The 19,242-nt window shown below is 47.4% G+C and overlaps 1 protein-coding gene across 1 annotated transcript in view; it reads left to right on the top strand.

The window, feature by feature from the left end:
• The window catches only part of MYO18B (myosin XVIIIB), a 1,710,199-nt gene that overhangs the window by 1,566,972 nt on the left and 123,985 nt on the right, over nt 1-19,242 (top strand). The gene's annotated exons all lie outside the window — the stretch shown is intronic.

Raw genomic sequence — 19,242 nt, 5'->3', positions numbered from 1 at the left:
TCACTGTCCTCAGAGGGATGGCTTCAGGGTACCGGGTGGCATGATCCACCAAGACCAGGATGAACCTGTTGCCCATGGCTGTCTTGGGGTCCAGAGGCCCAACAATGTCAATACCCACTCGTTGGAATGGAGTACTGATGACAGGGAAGGGTTGGAGGGGAGCCTTGATCTTCCCTCCGCTCTTCCCACTTGCCTGGCAAGTTGGACAGGTCCTACAATGAGCATCTGAGCTCTTGTGCATTTGGGGCCAGTAGAAGTGGGTGACAAGCCTGTCATAGGTCTTGTCCATCCCCAAATGTCCTGCTAAAGGCACATCATGAGCCAGTCCCAGTAGGAAGGCTCTGAACTTCTGGGGTACCACCAGCACACGGGCTGACCCAGGTTCAGCAGCCTTAGGCTCTGAGTACAGGAGGTCATTCTCCCAGTACACATAATGTGTTTTGGCCTGAACACCATTGGCCTGGTCTGCAGCCTGCTGCCGCATACCCACGAGAGAAGGGCATTCTTTCTGCTCCCTGCAGAATTCCTCCCTGGAGGGGCCTCCTTCTTGCTGCCAATGGGTCAGCTCAGGCAGGTCCCCCAGTTCGGCAATCTGTTCCCCAGTAGGCTCCAGGGCATCCCCCTCAAGGTCTGCTTCCTCCTGGACCGTGGGAACTTCAGGGGCCGGTTTCCCGCGCACCCTGCGCCTTCTCCCTAAGGCCGGTTCCTGGGCCTCTCCTTCAGGCCCCAGGACCTCTTGATCACCCCTACTGGCTGCCATTGACCGGGTGGTCACGCACGCCCAGTCAGGTAGACCCACCATCTTCAGGTGAGTCGTTTTCTCCACCTTTTCCCAAGGGGAGTCCTCCAAGTCATTCCCTAGCAAACAGTCAACAGGCATGGCTTTCCTCACACAGACCTGCAGAGTACCAGAGACCCCCCCCCCACTCGAAGGGAACTTGAGCCATCGGACACTGACTCTCTGAATTGTCAGCGTTGACAACCCTACAGTAGGCATGGGGTACAACCTGCTCTTGAGACACCAGGTGATGCCTCACTGCAGTCACACTGGCTCCTGTGTCTCTAAGAGCCTCAGCTTTCTTACCATTGATGGTAACCACCTGCCCATATTTTTTAGTGTTAGAGGGCAGGTAGCTTGTAGGGACCATCTCACTGTCTCCTAGTGAGACTAGGGTCATCTGAACAGGATCTCCACCCCCCGGGACCATCACTTCTTCTCCTAAGTGAACACTGGTCACTTGTCGGGGCGGAGCACCAGTGGGTGCTGGTTTTCCAAACAGGCGACACTTGGGGTCACTGGCTATGTGCCCCGGGTCACCACATTTGTAGCAATTGAAGGGCCCCTTTGGAACAGGTCTACCTGTCGGGGCCCCATTCTGCTTTGGGGGTGGGGGAGGCTGAGAACCTTTCTGCTGGTCCCCTTGGGGATTACTTTGGGGGCCTTTTTGGAACCCTTTCTGTTTTCCCTTGTCCCCCCCACTCTTCTGCTGGGGACCCTGCCCACCCTTGGCGGAGTCTCCCACTGGACCCTTGTGGACCCTGGTGCTGAGCCAGCGGTCCGCCTCCTCAGCAAGCTTCCTCGGGTTGGACAACTTGCTATCAATCAGGTGCTGGCGTAACTCAGGAAAACATTGATCAGACAAGTGCTCCCATGCAATTAAATCAAAGAGACCTTGAAAATCATTCACTTTGTTACCCTTCACCCAACCATCCAGTGCTCTGCAAAAAAAAGTCACAAACTCCACATACGTACTCCCAGGCCGCTTATTACACCCCCTAAACTTCTGCCTATACATTTCAGGGGTAAGCCCATACCTGGTCATTAAAGCTTCTTTCATATGGGGATAGGATCTCTGGTCTTCAGTGGGCAAATCTAGCAGGGTGTCCCGCCCTTCGCTAAGGAACCTTCCCCATAACCCCGCTCCCCAATCCTTCTCGGGGACCCGGTGGGAAAACATGGCTACCTCATATGCCCTAAACCACTGTCCTATGTCATCCCCCTTAAAGAACTCTTTAACTACATCTTTGGGGATGTGCACTCTTGACTCTACCTGCACCGGCGCTGCGCTGCCACCAGAGGGAGGATGATCCAAGGTTTTCTCTTTTAGACTCATCTCCCTCATTTTCACATCATACTCCAATTGGAGTTTTCTTTCCTCCAGAGCCATTCTTTTGCTTTCAAGCTCCATTTGGCCCTTTAAATTCAATTCTGCCAACTTTATCTCATGATCCCTGGTTGCCTGTCTGTCTGCCAGCTCCTCTGGCGACAGGCCTCTGCCAAAGCTAATGACGCTGTCTGGTTTTTCCAGACCCACAGGATCCACAGGTGCACCCTGATCCTCAGGTGCCTTCCTAGATTCCATCCAGGCCTTCAGGGCTTTGTAGAACTCAGGTTTGTTTTTGCACCCTGCGTGTGGAACTTTGAGCTTCCTGCAAAAAAAACTCAGTTGCTTCTTTGTGTAGTCATCCAGCTTTGATGCATCCCATTCTAGCTCCTGCGCACCAGAGGCTATGGACTCTCCTCCATCAACGCTGTTTGTGCCAGGCATGCTTGCAACACTAGGGATCTTCTTCTTTAGCAAAATTAAAAATCAAAAAAAGTCTGTGGCTAAGATACTGGACTGTAATCACTATGCAATGGTCAGTAGCTAAGGTAAAACACTGCAAATGTAAATTCGCGAATCCTCACCGCCGCGTCCAATGTAGGAAGGGGGAGTCTCTAGTTGGCGCAGTGCAGCACTGGCGACAAGCAGGGACTCTCTCTTCCCCGTCAGGGCTGAGGGTTACCTTCAAGACAACCTCTGCTTACCCTCTAGGTAGTGTGGCTTAAGCAGTCTTAGGCTAATCTCTGGGGCATATAAGGTTAAACATTTGCAATATTACACCGTCACAACCAACCCACCACACAATGACACCAAACTGTATTTGTAAAAATATATTCTCTTTATATAAATTTCAAGCAGGCTTGTAAATACAGTCTTGGTTACTTCAAATGCAGGTTCCAGTTACTCTTTAGGTTAAGTTGCCACAGTTCTTTCTCAGCAATCAGCAATCTTTGTTTAGTGTTTTTCCCAAACAGTTCTTTAAGTTCCTTTCACACAAAAAGGGGGGGTCAGGCTCTTCAAGGTATCGTGGTGGTTCTGCAGGCGCTGTTCCTTGTCAGCCAGGGTCACCCCGGGCTGTCCGTGGACCTCTCTGCGCCCCTCGGCTCCTCCGCGCTGGAAAAGCGGGCCCGGTCTACCCACCCTCACGCTGCTGGCGGGGGCGGCGGCCGGGGAATCAAAGTCCGCCTCTCTCTGCACGCTGCACGGCTGTGCGCGGCTGGCGGGGGAGAGAGCGGGGGCCCTGGGAGCGCTCAGCACGCGGCTCCTGGGGCGAGGCGAGGCAGCGGGCGGTGCGAGCGAAGCAAGACAGATGCTCGCACCGCGGGGCAGGACACAGTACCTTTTCTTGTTGAAGCAGCCTGGGCACAGTTCAGCGCGGTGATCCGCGTCGCGGTGTCTTCCTTCCGACGTTGGAGCGAGCGGCGGCTCGGCTCTGGCTCGGGGGTTGGCGTTGCGGCGCGGGCCGGGCTGAGGAAGCGCCTCAAGATTTCCTGGCACAGGGGGCACACGAAAAAGGGGTAGCGATCGGCAAAGCACGCCTCTCTCGATCCAGGCGACGTTCAGGCACCCCACGCAACAGCTGTTTCTCGGACAGCGGCGGCGCGTTCAGGGGCACCAGACACGGCGGGTGCAAGCAGGCAACGGGCACCACCTCCTCTTTGCGTTGCGAGCTGCGGCTCGGGGTCAGTCACGATGTTTGGGTCAGCTGGGCTGACCTTCACGGTGCTTCTGGGCCAGGCAGGCAGCAGTCACGGTGCTCGGAGAGATAGCAACACCCAGAGCGTTGCTGAAGAGCGCGATGGTCACAGCGCGCTCCGCTTTTCCTGGTGAGGCGGGCAGAGGGAAAGCAACTCCCCACAGCGGTTCCTCTGTCAGGGGGTAGCGCTCACTGTTCCTGGAGCGCTGGTCAGGGGGCAAGTTCAACAGCAAGCCCTTGGAGATCTTTCAGCAGAGTTTGGCACAAAGTTCAAAATAAAAGCAAAAGTCTCTTGTAGTCTTTTCTCTTCCTCTCCTTTTGGCAGCAAGGCACCAGACACAGGCCAGAGTCAGCACTCCTCCTTGTAGTCCTTCCAGGTCCTTCTCTTCGGGCAGAGTTTCTCTTGTAGCACAAACAGGATCTAATTTACAAGGAGCAGGGCTCCTTCTTTTATACCCAGTTTCTTTTGTTCTAGCAAGCCAGGGGGGCCTCTGCATAACTGCTCCAGTCTCTGAGCACTTGTTGTGGGTACTTCTGGCTTCTGCATACAGTGTGAGGGCAGGCACATCAGCCGCTCCCCAGGGGGGCGGAGCCGGCATTGTGAGGACAGGAGTGGCCTGAGCACTTTGTTGACAAGCTTCGGTCCTTCCTGGGCCAGGTGCAGGCTGAGTCATCAGTCGCTCCCCAGGAGGGCGGAGCCAGCATTATGGAGGCAGGGGCACAGCCTGATGCATCATTCAGGGGAAACTCCCACCACCCACTAAGGGGTCCTCCTGCTAATCACTACCTGTCAACTCCCAGCCCTGTCACTCACACACACCAGACAGTCAGATCCACATCCAAGCAGAGGCGGGCTGAAATGGTTAGGCAAGCAAATGCTAACTTTCTAAAAGTAGCATTTGCAAACACAGGATATTAAAATAAACTTTACTAAAAGAAGTATTTTATTATTCTGAGTTCAGGCATACTAAACATTAATTTCTACCATGTTCCCTGAGCCTGCTGGGATTATAGAGTGTAATAATTCCAGCAGCCCATCTGGCCTAGAAGGGAACTGGTAGCCTTACAATAGTGAAAAACGAATTTGGCAGTAATTCACTATTAGAACATGCCACATACATCAGGGCATGTTCTACCTTACACTACAATGCACCCTGCCCTCAGGCCTACCATAGGGGTGACTAATATGAAGTTAAGGGAAGGTTCAGGGGCTGGCGAGTGTGTGCACTTGCCCAGCTAGCATGACAGTACCAGACTGCACGCAGGTTCTGCAATGGCAGACACCAGACACATTTTAAGGCTGCTTCTGTGGGTGGCGCAACCAGCGCTGCAGGCCCACTAGCAGTGTTGGCATTCACAAGCCCTGGCACTCCTGGTGCACTTTACTAGGGACTAACAGTAAATCCAATGAACCAATCATGGACATCAATCATATGTACACTTTACAGTAGGGAGCCCTTGCACTGCGGCACGGGTTGGCCGTGGCGCAGTGCCCTGAGTAGCAGACACCAGCAAAACATTTGAGGCACAACAGCAAAAAGTGGAAGGGAAACTCACGCCAAGGTGCCAGGTCTAACACACAACGTAAAATATAAAAATACAAACATAACCGCGTAGCACACATGAACACCCTGAGGGCAAAGGCGCCCAACGGCAGGTCATGTGACCAGAGATGCATGTTGGATCATACCAGGACATGCAAGTAAAAGTGCGCGTCAGCTCAAACAGTGTACATGGCTACGCAAACAGAAAACCAAGAAGAGTAAATTTCTGAACCTGAAATCATTTAACAATTTGGCTCTAGTTGCCGCTTTGGATATACTCTACCAATATTACCGCCCTGGGTAGACCCAACTCATTTGATGCTGTCTACCTATTGCATATTGGTGAATGTAGTTTCTACTATTGGGCCCAAGTGGGCACAAATAACAACAGACTAGGGATACACGCTAACGTGAGCATCAGTTCAAATAAAGCAAAGTAAAATCACCCATATGGCATAGATCTTGCAACGAGAACCTGTGCTTGAGTACAGGGTCCACCACCACGAACTTTCAGATGAAACATGAATTTCCAACCAGTAGATGAACATCTAATGAACTTGACAAACAGGGACCTCCAAGTGTCTGTCACAAATATTGGAAGTTAGTCTATAGTTGTTCAGTTGATGTAATGGTTAATCATCTCTCATTTTTAAATTCAATATTATGGCCCCAGTGGCTCACGCTGCATAATAATAGCAACTCAATGCATTCATGAATATGGGGTGCAAAAGAAAGTATATAAACACAGACCGCATTGTAGCTGTATCCAAACAACAATACTTGTTGGCTCCATTACCCCAAATGACTCTCCGGTGTATAAGTAGACCAAATTCCCACCTGATATTTTCAATTCTCTGTGTATTCCAAAGTTAGCCCTGTATAAATGTTTTAGCAGAGAGAGTAAAAAAAAAAGTGCAAAAAGATAAAGAGAGAAGCAGAAAATCGAGGAGAAGAGAACAACAGCAAATGTAGATTAAAAAAGTTAAAATCTTGTACATATAATAAGCAAAACTGAGCACTATATATCTAGTTTTACAAAAGACCTCAGTATGTACAAGTTATGACATTCAACCTAGATGAACACTCATCTCCTCATCTGTTTAAGTCCATGGGTGCCTTAGTGTTCAGCTCAACAATGTATCTCACCTCCAACCTTCTCAGAGCTCTTTCCTCTCCCTACCTGTAATAGTGTGTTCAATTCTGTCTATGGCAAAGAATATCAGAAGACTACTTTGTTTGTTATGAAATTGTGTAAAGTGTCTTTCAACAGTGCAGTGTTTGTCCTCTTGTGTGATAGCCCTCGTGTGTTCTAATACCCTTTTCTTGGCAGGATGTATCATGCTCCCAATGTACCATCAATGTACCTTTACCTGGGAAGATTTTATCGTTTAGACTTGTAACAATTTAGAGCTTGGGTTCCTGAAGCAGAACAAGGCTGCAAGCTGTAGCCGAACAGGGCTCTGTGAGGCCGTATACCCTCTCTGCGACATCCAGCTGAAATGGATTTGCTGCTGTAGAAAAGCTCCCAACATAGCAACCAGAACCTTTGGCCCAGGAGCAATAAACTTTCATCAAAATAGCATGGCAGGTTTGTCCTGGTCCGCTGGAGGTCTTTGAAGCCAAAATATTTTAAAGTCCCAGGATTTTCAGGGAGTTGGGAGGAGTCTACTTTGATACAGCCAAGTGTCCCAGACCACAGGAACAGCAGAAGCCACCGGCAGGATTTAGGGCAGGCCAGTTGGAACTGGTCAGTTGGGGTCTTCAGGAAAAGCTGCTTCCTGCAGCTTGTTCTGTCCCTCTAGTTTAACAGGATCTCAGCCAACTGATTCTTTGAGTCCATTTCTTTGTTTGGGTACAAGTGGGAGCAGATCCAGCCTCTCAGGTCTCCTCACTGGTCTGAACAGCAGGTGAAGTCATTCTTCTATCTTCCACAGGTTCAGTAGTTCTGAAGAAGATGCCTGGGGGTTGTCATATTTATGGATAGGAATAGCTTGTGGGTCGGGGTGACTCCTGGTTCCTAGGGGTAAAACTATCCACCTTTGCAGCAGTTCCTGTGTGCACTACTGCAAACAGTCCCACAGTGCCCCACGCTACCTAATTTCAACATGACAAAACGTTCTTACCCTACACAGAACTCCTGAGCCTACCTGAAAAGTGCTGCCAGGAAAAGGAGCACCCTTCCTTTGTTTCCTTCAAAACTGTTTCTGGGGGCATCTACTCTACCACTGGGATAAGTGCCTGCCTTACTAGTTGGTCAAAAGAGAGCGCTACCCAGGTGCTAAGATTTATCTGTGACATTGCAGGCCTCTTAGAAGTTAATTAAGTTACTGGGCACAGCCCAGATGATCCTCCTGCCAGGGGAACAGAACACATTCCCACACCCAAAGCCTTTGTCTCAGCTCTAGGACCAAGGTCACACTTCATCACTGGGGCTATTCAGCTCTTGGGTGACAGTTGGAGGCTCATGCAAATGGGCTTCTAGATGCTTTAGGCAGGGAATCAGTGACATTCTAAAAGTCTGTTTTCCAAAATATTAATTACAAATATGACTTTACCACAGACTTGAACCCGGAATAAATGTTTTAAAAATTTCACGAATAAACCTTGTAGCTGTTTCCTAGGCAGAGATAGCATGATTAAATGTAAAATCCCAATTCTTTCTTATGGAACAGCCAACCAGGATACAATGAAATTGCTTTTGATGCCCTTTCGGTGTAAGGACTTGTTTAACATTAAACAGTTACATGTCCTACTTTTAAATACCATGCACCCTAGCCTATGAGCACTATGGACTACTCAGGGGTGACTTATTAGAATTCCGACACATCAAAAGGGGTTGTTTTGACATGTTGAATTGACAGTTTTTAAACGTCCTAGGCAAGCTACAGTGGTAGGCCTAAAATCATATTTGCCCTATCACTGTAGTGGGTGGCAGAATGGGTGCTGCAGTCCACTGGTGACATTTAACTTACAAACCGTGGGTGCATTTTGTGCCATATACTAGGGACTTATGAGTACTTTAAAAATGCCATTTAGCTGCTATCAAATTTTGACATGTTTAAGGGGTCAGTCCACATCTACTGGGGGCTGGCTAGCAGAGTTCCAGAGCACAGACTCAAAAAACCAGTAACATCATTCCAAACCAAGTGGAGGTGATCATGCAAAAAGCTGCATTTTCCTACACATGGTTACAGCAATTCCATTCAAATGCTGTGCATACCCAATCAAGTTTTGGCTATTTACGAAATATTTCATGTGCATTTCCAGCACTTACCTGCAGATGAATTTGTTGCAAAAAGTGAAATAAGGTTCACCAATGACTCAATTTTTACCAGAGTGCTGTGTGACAAATGACATGTAAGGGAAAACTATTTTATTTAAAGCAAGAACAGAAAGGACTGGTAAAGTTAATATGAAATGTGAAAACATTGCTAATACTAAACTGGAATATTTTATGCATATTTAAGATATGCACACTCCTGCCCTAGGGAAACAGTTGTATGTATGTTTTAGTACTTGTGACTTCCCTCTAACTGTTGTAATTGCACCTGTTTGGCAGGTTTAACAAATACCCCTCATAGGATTAAAATTATTAACAACTTTATTTTTATTTTAAGTGATATCAAGAACAGGAATTTAAGTACAGGCAGAGATGTAACGTTACAGTAATAACTTCTGTTTTCAGAAATAGGACCATTAGCGCTCCAATGTACGCTAACTCCAATATTGAGCACTAAACTAAAACGGGATAGGGGAGTCAACTGGAAATATCCATTTTTTTTACACATGAACTAAATACAATCGAATCTGTGCCCTTACAATAATTGTGTGGTATTTGCAAGGTAAATTACGTAACCACTTGTAATTGGTATGATGGTATGTCATTACAAAAATGCCTTACGCCTACCTATTGTGTATGATACCAATACTTACAGTGAGTGGGCTTTGGGCAGCTGATTGCTTATCATTAGTTGACTTTCTTGTCAATCTTGTGTGCTTGCATCCTATTCAGTGGCTCTTCTTCCTCTTCTTGTGCTCCCCTGCAGCATAGCTTGTTTCTTTTTTCTCCTTCTTTATATCGTTCTTTTAATTGATTGACTTTATTTTTCTTTTGCTGAGATAAACCAGAACTGAAACAATGGCAAAGTCAAAAGGTTGGCTAACGCTTCTCAAAAGCAAGAACTTTTGGCTTTGCCTTTGCTTGTCACTGTCTCTGTTAATTACTAAGAATTTCTGGGATATTTGCCCGGGAAATGTCAAAATAATTTTCTGGCCTATCTCGATGTACTACTGAACAGACAGGCTGGCTGAACTTCAATACTTATTCATCCTGGATTATTTCGTAACTGTTAGCTACATTTACAAAATTCTTGAATGAGTTTCATACCCACAATAATAAAAATATGCCTGAAATGTCAGCAAGCAACTTTGAAATGTAAGAAAAATGCCAGTTTCAGATTGCCACCCAGCAGATTATTCTGCAGGAAACGGCCGATTTCTGTCCCTTCTTCCTTCTGGTGACTGGGCAGTCCACTAAGGTGTTTGTGTTCCAGGCCATTCATTCTGCTTACTCCCCTCTCATTACTGTAGTAACATTAATCAGCGGTGGTGGCAAGAAACCCTGACAATTACTGTGGTCAGTTTGGTTCATTTAATATAAACATATATTTACACAAGGAATATTGACTACTCTCTCCTTCTGTTTATCAGAGGGATGACTAAAAATAGATGAACGGGCGAGTAACTGAGACAAATGAAAATATTCGGTAGTGAAAAATATCTACACATTATTTTCACCTAAAGACTAATAAACTAGCAAAATCAAGTCAGCACTCACTGCATGCCCAGTGTTTTGGCTGCTTATAACTCAAACGAATTTACAGGCTGGTCTACCAAACCAATGCAGGATTGATTATTATTTTATGTTTGTATTGTTTGGAGTGTGTGCCAGTGCTTAATTTGAAAAAAACACAGTTGATGGACAGAATGTAGAACAATGTCATACATTCACCCCAGTACAAGGATCTGGGCCTAAATCCATCGTTTTTTTGCACTCCACATCACCCTGGGTTAGACACTGGCTATATGCAAATCAGCTCTGACCCTGTGCCTCGTGGGAACAGTCCAGTCCAAACTACCAAGCCATGTGTTTCCCAGACCGGAATCAAGCATCCAAGGACCGGTTTCTGACTATCAGCCTTCATTCAGCCTGGATAGCTTGACTCCAGTGATGTGGAGAGCCTGGGACTCACGTCTGAGCATCCCCAGGATCAGAGCTGATTTGCATATAGCCAGTGTCTAACCCAGGGTGGTGTGGAGTGCAAAAAAAATGATGGATTTAGGCCCAGATCCTTGTACTGGGGTGAATGTATGACATTGTTCTACATTCTGTCCATCAACTGTGTTTTTTGCAATTTTCACCCCGAGTGGGCTGGGTATGCTCAGACGTGAGTCCCAGGCTCTCCACACCACTGGAGTCAAGCTATCCAGGCTGATGAAGGCTAATAGCCAGAAACCGGTCCTTGGATGCTTGATTCCGGTCTGGGAAAGACATGGCTTGGTAGTTCGGACTGGACTGTTCCCATGAGGCACAGGGTCAGAGCTGATTTGCATATAGCCAGTGTCTAACCCAGGGTGGTGTGGAGTGCAAAAAAAAGATGGATTTAGGCCCAGATCCTTGTACTGGGGTGAATGTATGACATTGTTCTACATTCTGTCCATCAACTGTGTTTTTTGCAATTTTCACCCCGAGTGGGCTGGGTATGCTCAGACGTGAGTCCCAGGCTCTCCACACCACTGGAGTCAAGCTATCCAGGCTGATGAAGGCTGATAGCCAGAAACCGGTCCTTGGATGCTTGATTCCGGTCTGGGAAAGACATGGCTTGGTAGTTCGGACTGGACTGTTCCCATGAGGCACAGGGTCAGAGCTCATTTGCATATAGCCAGTGTCTAACCCAGGGTGGTGTGGAGTGCAAAAAAAACGATGGATTTAGGCCCAGATCCTTGTACTGGGGTGAATGTATGACATTGTTCTACATTCTGTCCATCAACTGTGTTTTTTGCAATTTTCACCCCGAGTGGGCTGGTATGCTCAGACGTGAGTCCCAGGCTCTCCACACCACTGGAGTCAAGCTATCCAGGCTGATGAAGGCTGATAGCCAGAAACCGGTCCTTGGATGCTTGATTCCGGTCTGGGAAAGACATGGCTTGGTAGTTCGGACTGGACTGTTCCCATGAGGCACAGGGTCAGAGCTGATTTGCATATAGCCAGTGTCTAACCCAGGGTGGTGTGGAGTGCAAAAAAAACGATGGATTTAGGCCCAGATCCTTGTACTGGGGTGAATGTATGACATTGTTCTACATTCTGTCCATCAACTGTGTTTTTTGCAATTTTCACCCCGAGTGGGCTGGGTATGCTCAGACGTGAGTCTCAGGCTCTCCACACCACTGGAGTCAAGCTATCCAGGCTGATGAAGGCTGATAGCCAGAAACCGGTCCTTGGATGCTTGATTCCGGTCTGGGAAAGACATGGCTTGGTAGTTCGGACTGGACTGTTCCCATGAGGCACAGGGTCAGAGCTGATTTGCATATAGCCAGTGTCTAACCCAGGGTGGTGTGGAGTGCAAAAAAAACGATGGATTTAGGCCCAGATCCTTGTACTGGGGTGAATGTATGACATTGTTCTACATTCTGTCCATCAACTGTGTTTTTTGCAATTTTCACCCCCAGTCGGCTGGGTATGCTCAGACGTGAGTCCCAGGCTCTCCACACCACTGGAGTCAAGCTATCCAGGCTGATGAAGGCTGATAGCCAGAAACCGGTCCTTGGATGCTTGATTCCGGTCTGGGAAAGACATGGCTTGGTAGTTCGGACTGGACTGTTCCCATGAGGCACAGGGTCAGAGCTTATTTGCATATAGCCAGTGTCTAACCCAGGGTGGTGTGGAGTGCAAAAAAAACGATGGATTTAGGCCCAGATCCTTGTACTGGGGTGAATGTATGACATTGTTCTACATTCTGTCCATCAACGGTGTTTTTTGCAATTTTCACCCCGAGTGGGCTGGGTATGCTCAGACGTGAGTCCCAGGCTCTCCACACCACTGGAGTCAAGCTATCCAGGCTGATGAAGGCTGATAGCCAGAAACCGGTCCTTGGATGCTTGATTCCGGTCTGGGAAAGACATGGCTTGGTAGTTCGGACTGGACTGTTCCCATGAGGCACAGGGTCAGAGCTGATTTGCATATAGCCAGTGTCTAACCCAGGGTGGTGTGGAGTGCAAAAAAAACGATGGATTTAGGCCCAGATCCTTGTACTGGGGTGAATGTATGACATTGTTCTACATTCTGTCCATCAACTGTGTTTTTTGCAATTTTCACCCCGAGTGGGCTGGGTATGCTCAGACGTGAGTCCCAGGCTCTCCACACCACTGGAGTCAAGCTATCCAGGCTGATGAAGGCTGATAGCCAGAAACCGGTCCTTGGATGCTTGATTCCGGTCTGGGAAAGACATGGCTTGGTAGTTCGGACTGGACTGTTCCCATGAGGCACAGGGTCAGAGCTGATTTGCATATAGCCAGTGTCTAACCCAGGTTGGTGTGGAGTGCAAAAAAACGATGGATTTAGGCCCAGATCCTTGTACTGGGGTGAATGTATGACATTGTTCTACATTCTGTCCATCAACTGTGTTTAGTGCTTAATTTGAGGCAGTGGTTTCCCGTGCTCTGCCCCGCACTAAATTGTCAACACCGGCGTTTGTGACAGTCTGCCACAAGGTGGTGCTGTCTGATTAATTTAGAGCTGATTTAACAACAGGTAATTATTAATTCAATATACATTAAAATGACAATTACCTGCGGCCCAATCCATTCTTATAACTTTGGAGCCCAGAAATAGTCTGAATTGTCACACTCGTAGGAGTATGATGGCTAGTAGATGTTTTGTTACTATAATTGGCAGCGCTTGCAGGGGCAATGTGTGGTGCAAGCTGCAGTGGCCTCCTGACGAGAGACCTAGCACTTTTAAAAAACAAACAAATTAAGCACTGGTGTTTGCCTTATGAAATCATGCTTTACTGAAACCTACACACTTGATGAGTACCTTTATATGCGCCTCGAAACGTAAAATAATCCTTATTTTAATATAAAGACTGTTTTGACCACAAACTTAAGCGTACTAAAAATGCATGAGTAACAGAATACTGTGGACATACCTACTTATTCATGGATGGGTTGTGAAAGTTCATTTTACATTGTGTCGCATGTCTACGTTGCTCATTTGCTCGATTTACTAATTTATGCAAAACTGGTTGGATTTTGCATTTTGCTCAATCAAATTATTAAGTTACTGAAGGAGATAAGTAGCTAATTGAATAAATTAGTTACTAATGGTAAATAAAGTGGCATTTGCTTTCAAAGGAACCCTTCACCTGATGATTACTAAACACATTTAATATGCTAATATCACCTCAATCTATGGTTTCACACAAACATGTACTTGTAGTAATTTCAGAAGGTATTAGCTTGCAAATTTAGAAATAACACAACTTGTGATCTAATTAGTAGTATAAGGTGAAAATGTTAGTTTCGTCAGAATTTAATTGAGATCAAATCTGTCAACCTCGTGTTATAATTGGAATCCCTAGTGTTGGTCGCAAGTTAGGAATTCGATTTTGCGTGTCCATGGAAAAAATTATGCAACGCAATTAAATTATGTTGATATAATAGTTCTGCAGGTCACGGTAATGTATACTGGTAGTAGCATGTTGGTTTAAATCTAGTTAATAGATCGTCAGCTTGCACACAACACTTGCTTCTGTTTCATTTTAGGTTGATATACCTTACAGATAGTAATATGTTTTTCATTTGACGATGTAACCGTTCAGTGTTAATTTCGTAGCTTATTAACTTTTATTGCATCGCACTGTTGATGTCTTGATTAAGGTGTCAGATCTAAAATGGCACATTACTTAGAAACGTGATAGATTGGTCTGGTAGGACAGATACAGTTCCAGAGGTATAAGAATACCTGGCTAGTCTAGCAAAAACAAAAGAAAATAACTACATTAAATCCAATTAAATCAACACAACTGTGCATTCATGTGCCCATTTCGGTATAAAAAGGTTTACTTTTTTAAATAAGTACAATTACAGTACTGATAAACTTACCTTTTAGAATATATGTATTCTGATCCACAATACGGATTTGAGCCACACAGTACTTGGCATACAGAGATCCTGCATGCTTGATCCAACTTTATCTGGCAGCAAATACTGTTTTAGGCAATGTTTACAATGGGGGGGGGAAGGGGGGGTTCTTGGAGACTCAGGAGCCGCCCATCATATTCTGCAGGAGGGGTGCAACATTTTGCGTCATGCAATTGAGTTACAAAAAACACCCCACACCACATGGATTCTGAGTATAATTCCTTACATGAATTGTGTTTTATTTATATATACTTACATTTGAATATTTGTTTTGAATGTGTGCTAATGATCCTCAGACCCCGCTTAATATACATAAATGTCTGGTTGCAAATTTATGACATATTCATCCCAGCCCATTCGCATACATTAAGTTGGGTTGAAAGATAATTATAAAAAAGAGCTGAGTGGTCTTCTTTTAAGACTGGATGGATTTTCTTGAAACAATTACCCAATAGTGTGGTGACCGGCTGTTCACGTTCTAGTGTTTATAAAAATACTGTGGGGCAGATTTACAAGCCCCTTGCGCCACTTTTGCGTCACTTTTAACATGAGAAAAGTGACACAAAAGTGGCGCAAGGGGCTTGTAAATCTGCCCCTGTGTTTTCCCTAGCCATTCCTTGAGGGCTGGCTTCCACACTCAGCACACACCCGTGTTTTTCTGCAATAGGATAGACATATAATAACTGGTTAAGGTGTTAAAAATATTAAATAAGATTTCTCTGTATTCTGCTCATAATTGACTATGTTACATTCTCAAGTGATATTATTTGTGTTTAACGGCATGAAATTGATTGAGGCTATTGTAACTTTTAACCACATAATAGAGTAATGAAAAAAACTACATTCCACCCAATAGCAAGCGTGCCATCACACCGTGCCTACGTATACATTGGCTAAACAGAAGGCTGCTCTTCAAAATATGGCCGGTCGGAACATGTTGCTGCTGGAGAGAATACAAAACTGTGAAAGAGTACTCGATTGAGAATGATCATTACTTAATTGTTAATGATTAATTGTCAACTAGCAAGGCACTGATTCAAATTAAGCCTGTCGAAAACCAAAAGGCTGTACACCTGTAACCTAAATGATTTAATTAAGTGCAAATTAGCACTTGCATCAGAAATGAAATCTCGAGAGGCGCAGATGCGATAAGGCTCCTACAAACTTCTGTGGCGCAGTCATAAAAAAGTAATTTTGTCCCTGTGTCTTTCCGTACAGAGATTTCTTTGCATGTTTTTATGAACTCACTTACTATCCCCCCAGGCCTTGCTCGCCCCGTGATGCTGAGGCTTTCTTTATTTACTCTGACAGTCTGCTGGCTCCCACACTAAGGCCTGTCGCTGTCTGCACTACAAATCATCTTTCACCTTGTCACCACAGAAATGGCAATTTTTACAGCTGGCAGCTTTAATCAAGTTGAATTTGCAGCCTGCTCTTTCTTGTGGCGATTTGCACGCCGTTCGAAGGGTTCCTTTTGGCCAGCCGCTGTGCTGTTGTTCAAGCTGAAGCAAAAATAAGCAGCCTCTAATGAAGGAATAGTGGGTGGGTCGCAAATGCTGCCCGGTGTGATCTGCCCTCTTGTCTGTGAATATTAATGCAAAGGGATCATGTTCTAATAGCAATAATGACCCCTTTAGATGTCAGCCTTCATTCATCCTTGTTAGGTATCTGAAAGCCACGAACATACCCAGTAGTATAAACAGTACAGGCCGCCCCTTGTCCGGATTACCTAAATGTGTACCATTATGAATTCAATGCTACTTTCTGAGGTAAACCTTTAAATCTAGTTTCATTGCAGCATTGCATTTAATCTTTACATGTTTTCAAATGTTTAATTATGTGGCATTATCTTATAAAGGCCTTGCCTATCAGCTCTGTAAGAATGCAACTTTTTCTGAACTGTTGATTTACAATGAGGTCTCTCTAATGATGGGGACCTGAGATGGTCTCCAAATAATTGAACTTTTGCCATAGTTAGCTGGTGGTTTGCAGATTTGTACATCGATGACCTAACTTTTTGTTTAAGTAATTATTCATATTTGGAACACAGCATGCCAATGTTTTCTTTTGTATGAGAAGAAGGAGAAAGCAATATAAGAAGAGATACATTGCTAGTGATAAATAGGCTGAGATAGAGAAAGAGAAAAGTGGACTGAGCAACAACGAGAGAAGGGCATCGCCATAGCCATCCCGGACGGATACAAGATCACCCGGAGAGACCGCGTCAACCAAACCGGAGGAGGCATCACCATCGTCCACAGGAACACCATCCGCATCTCGACCAACTCCAACGACACCTTCACCGCCACCGAGCACCTCCACTTCCAGATACACACCGACCCCAGGACCACCCTCAGAGGCACCCTCATCTACAGGCCCCCGGGACCACGCACCCAATTCAGCAAAGACATCGCAGACTTCATCAGCCCGCACGCCCTCCCCTCCGCTGACTACATCCTCCTAGGGGACCTCAACTTCTACCTGCAGAACACCAAGGACTGCAACACCACCACCCTGCTGGACAACCTCGGCAACCTCGGACTCAAGCAACTGGTGAACACCCCCACCCACTACGCCGGCCACACGCTTGATCCTGTCTTCTCCTCCAGCAAGCACATCTCCTTCAGCCACTCCACCGGACTTCATTGGACGGATCACAGCTGCGTCCACTTCAGCTTCAGAAGAACCACGACCCACCACCACCCGCAACAGGTTCCTCGCAGGAACTGGAGCAAGATCACCGTCGACCAGCTCACCACCTCCCTCAGCCTGAACCCTCCCGCCCACGCAACGGACCCCAACGAAGCAGCCCGCACCTTCACTCAGTGGCTCACCAACTGCGCCGACGACCTCGCTCCACTGAAGAACCCTCCCAGCAGACCCGGCAGCAAGAAAGCCTCCTGGTACACCAACGAACTCAAAACATCCAAGAAAAACTGCCGCACCCTAAAAAAAGCCTGGCGCCACAACCAGACCACAGAAAACATGACTGCCCTCAAGAACGCCACCCGCAAACACCACCAGCTGATCCGCACCACCAAAAGGACTACATTCAAATAACGACTGGACAACAACACCGACAACTGCAAGGAACTCTTCAGCATCCTCAAAGAGCTCTCCAACCCCAACGCCGGAAACAATGACATCACACCCTCGCAAGACCTCTGCGACTCACTCGCCACCTTCTTCCACCGCAAGATCGCCGACATACACAACAGCTTCGACGCACAGACCATGCACCCAACCACCGAACCAACCCCCCCCACCACCACCCTCTGCAACTGGACCCCGGTCAGCACCAAAGACACCACCCGCACGATGAACACCATCCACTCTGGATCACCAACCGACCCCTGCCCCCACCACGTCTTCAACAATGCCGACTCCATCATCGCACCCCAACTCCGGGACATCATCAACATCTCCTTCAACACCGCCACCTTCCCGGAGAGCTAGAAGCACGCAGGGCTCAGCACCCTCCTGAAGAAACCAACAGCAGACCCCCCCGAGCTAAAGAACTTTCGCCCCATCTCGCTCCTCCCTTTTCCTGACAAAGTCATCGAGAAGACCGTCAACAGACAGCTCGCCGCCTTCCTCGAGACAAACGGATCCCTCGACCCTTCGCAGTCCGGCTTCCGAGCCAACCACAGCACCGAGACCGCCCTCATCGAAGCCACCGATGACATCAGATCCCTGCTCGACAACAGAGAATCATCCTCCTGGACCTATCTGCAGCGTTCGACACTGTCTGTCACCGCACCCTAGTACAGCGCCTCAGCAACATCGGTATCCAAGGGAAGGCGCTGGAGTGGATCATCTCGTTCCTCGCCGGAAGAACCCAGAGAGTCCGCCTCCCCCCGTTTAGATCCAAGGCCACCGAAGTCATCTGCGGTGTACCACAAGGATCCTCACTCAGCCCCACCCTCTTTAACGTCTACATGAGCCCCCTCGCAGCCATCGCATGCCAACACAACCTCAACATCATCTCCTACGCCGACGACACCCAGCTGATCCTCTCCCTCACCAACGACCCCGCCACCGCCAGAGCCAGCCTACACGAAGGGATGAAAGATGTCGCCGAGTGGATGAAGAACAGCCACCTAAAACTGAACTCAGACAAGACGGAAGTCCTCATCCTGGGATCATCGCCCTCCGCCTGGGACGACTCCTGCCCTGGGCACCACCCCCAAGCCAACGGACCACGCACGAAACCTGGGCTTCATCCTGGACTCCTCCCTCACGATGACCAGACAAGTCAATGCCGTGTCATCATCGTGCTTCAACACCCTGCGCATGCTCCGTAAGATCTTCCGATGGATCCCCACCGAAACCAGGAAGACAGTCACCCAGGCACTCGTCACCAGCCGACTGGACTACGGGAACACCCTCTACGTGGGAACCACTGTCAAACTACAGAAAAGACTCCAGCGCATACAGAACGCCTCCGCACGACTCATTCTGGACATCCCTCGCCACAGCCAAATCTCGACCCACCTGAGAGACCTGCACTGGCTCCCCGTCAACAAGAGGATCACGTTCAGACTCCTCACCCACGCACACAAGGCTCTCCACGACATGGGCCCGAAGTACCTCAACAGCCGCCTTACTTTCTACACACCCACCCGCCAGCTACGATCGGCCAGCCTCGCCCTCGCCACCGTACCACGCATCCGCAGAGCCACCACTGGATGAAGAT

This window comes from Lissotriton helveticus, chromosome 11 (assembly GCF_964261635.1).
Source record: "Lissotriton helveticus chromosome 11, aLisHel1.1, whole genome shotgun sequence".
NCBI classification, from domain to species: Eukaryota; Metazoa; Chordata; class Amphibia; order Caudata; family Salamandridae; genus Lissotriton; species Lissotriton helveticus.
Note: the sequence above shows the minus strand (reverse complement) of the source record. Positions and strands in the feature narration are given on the sequence as shown.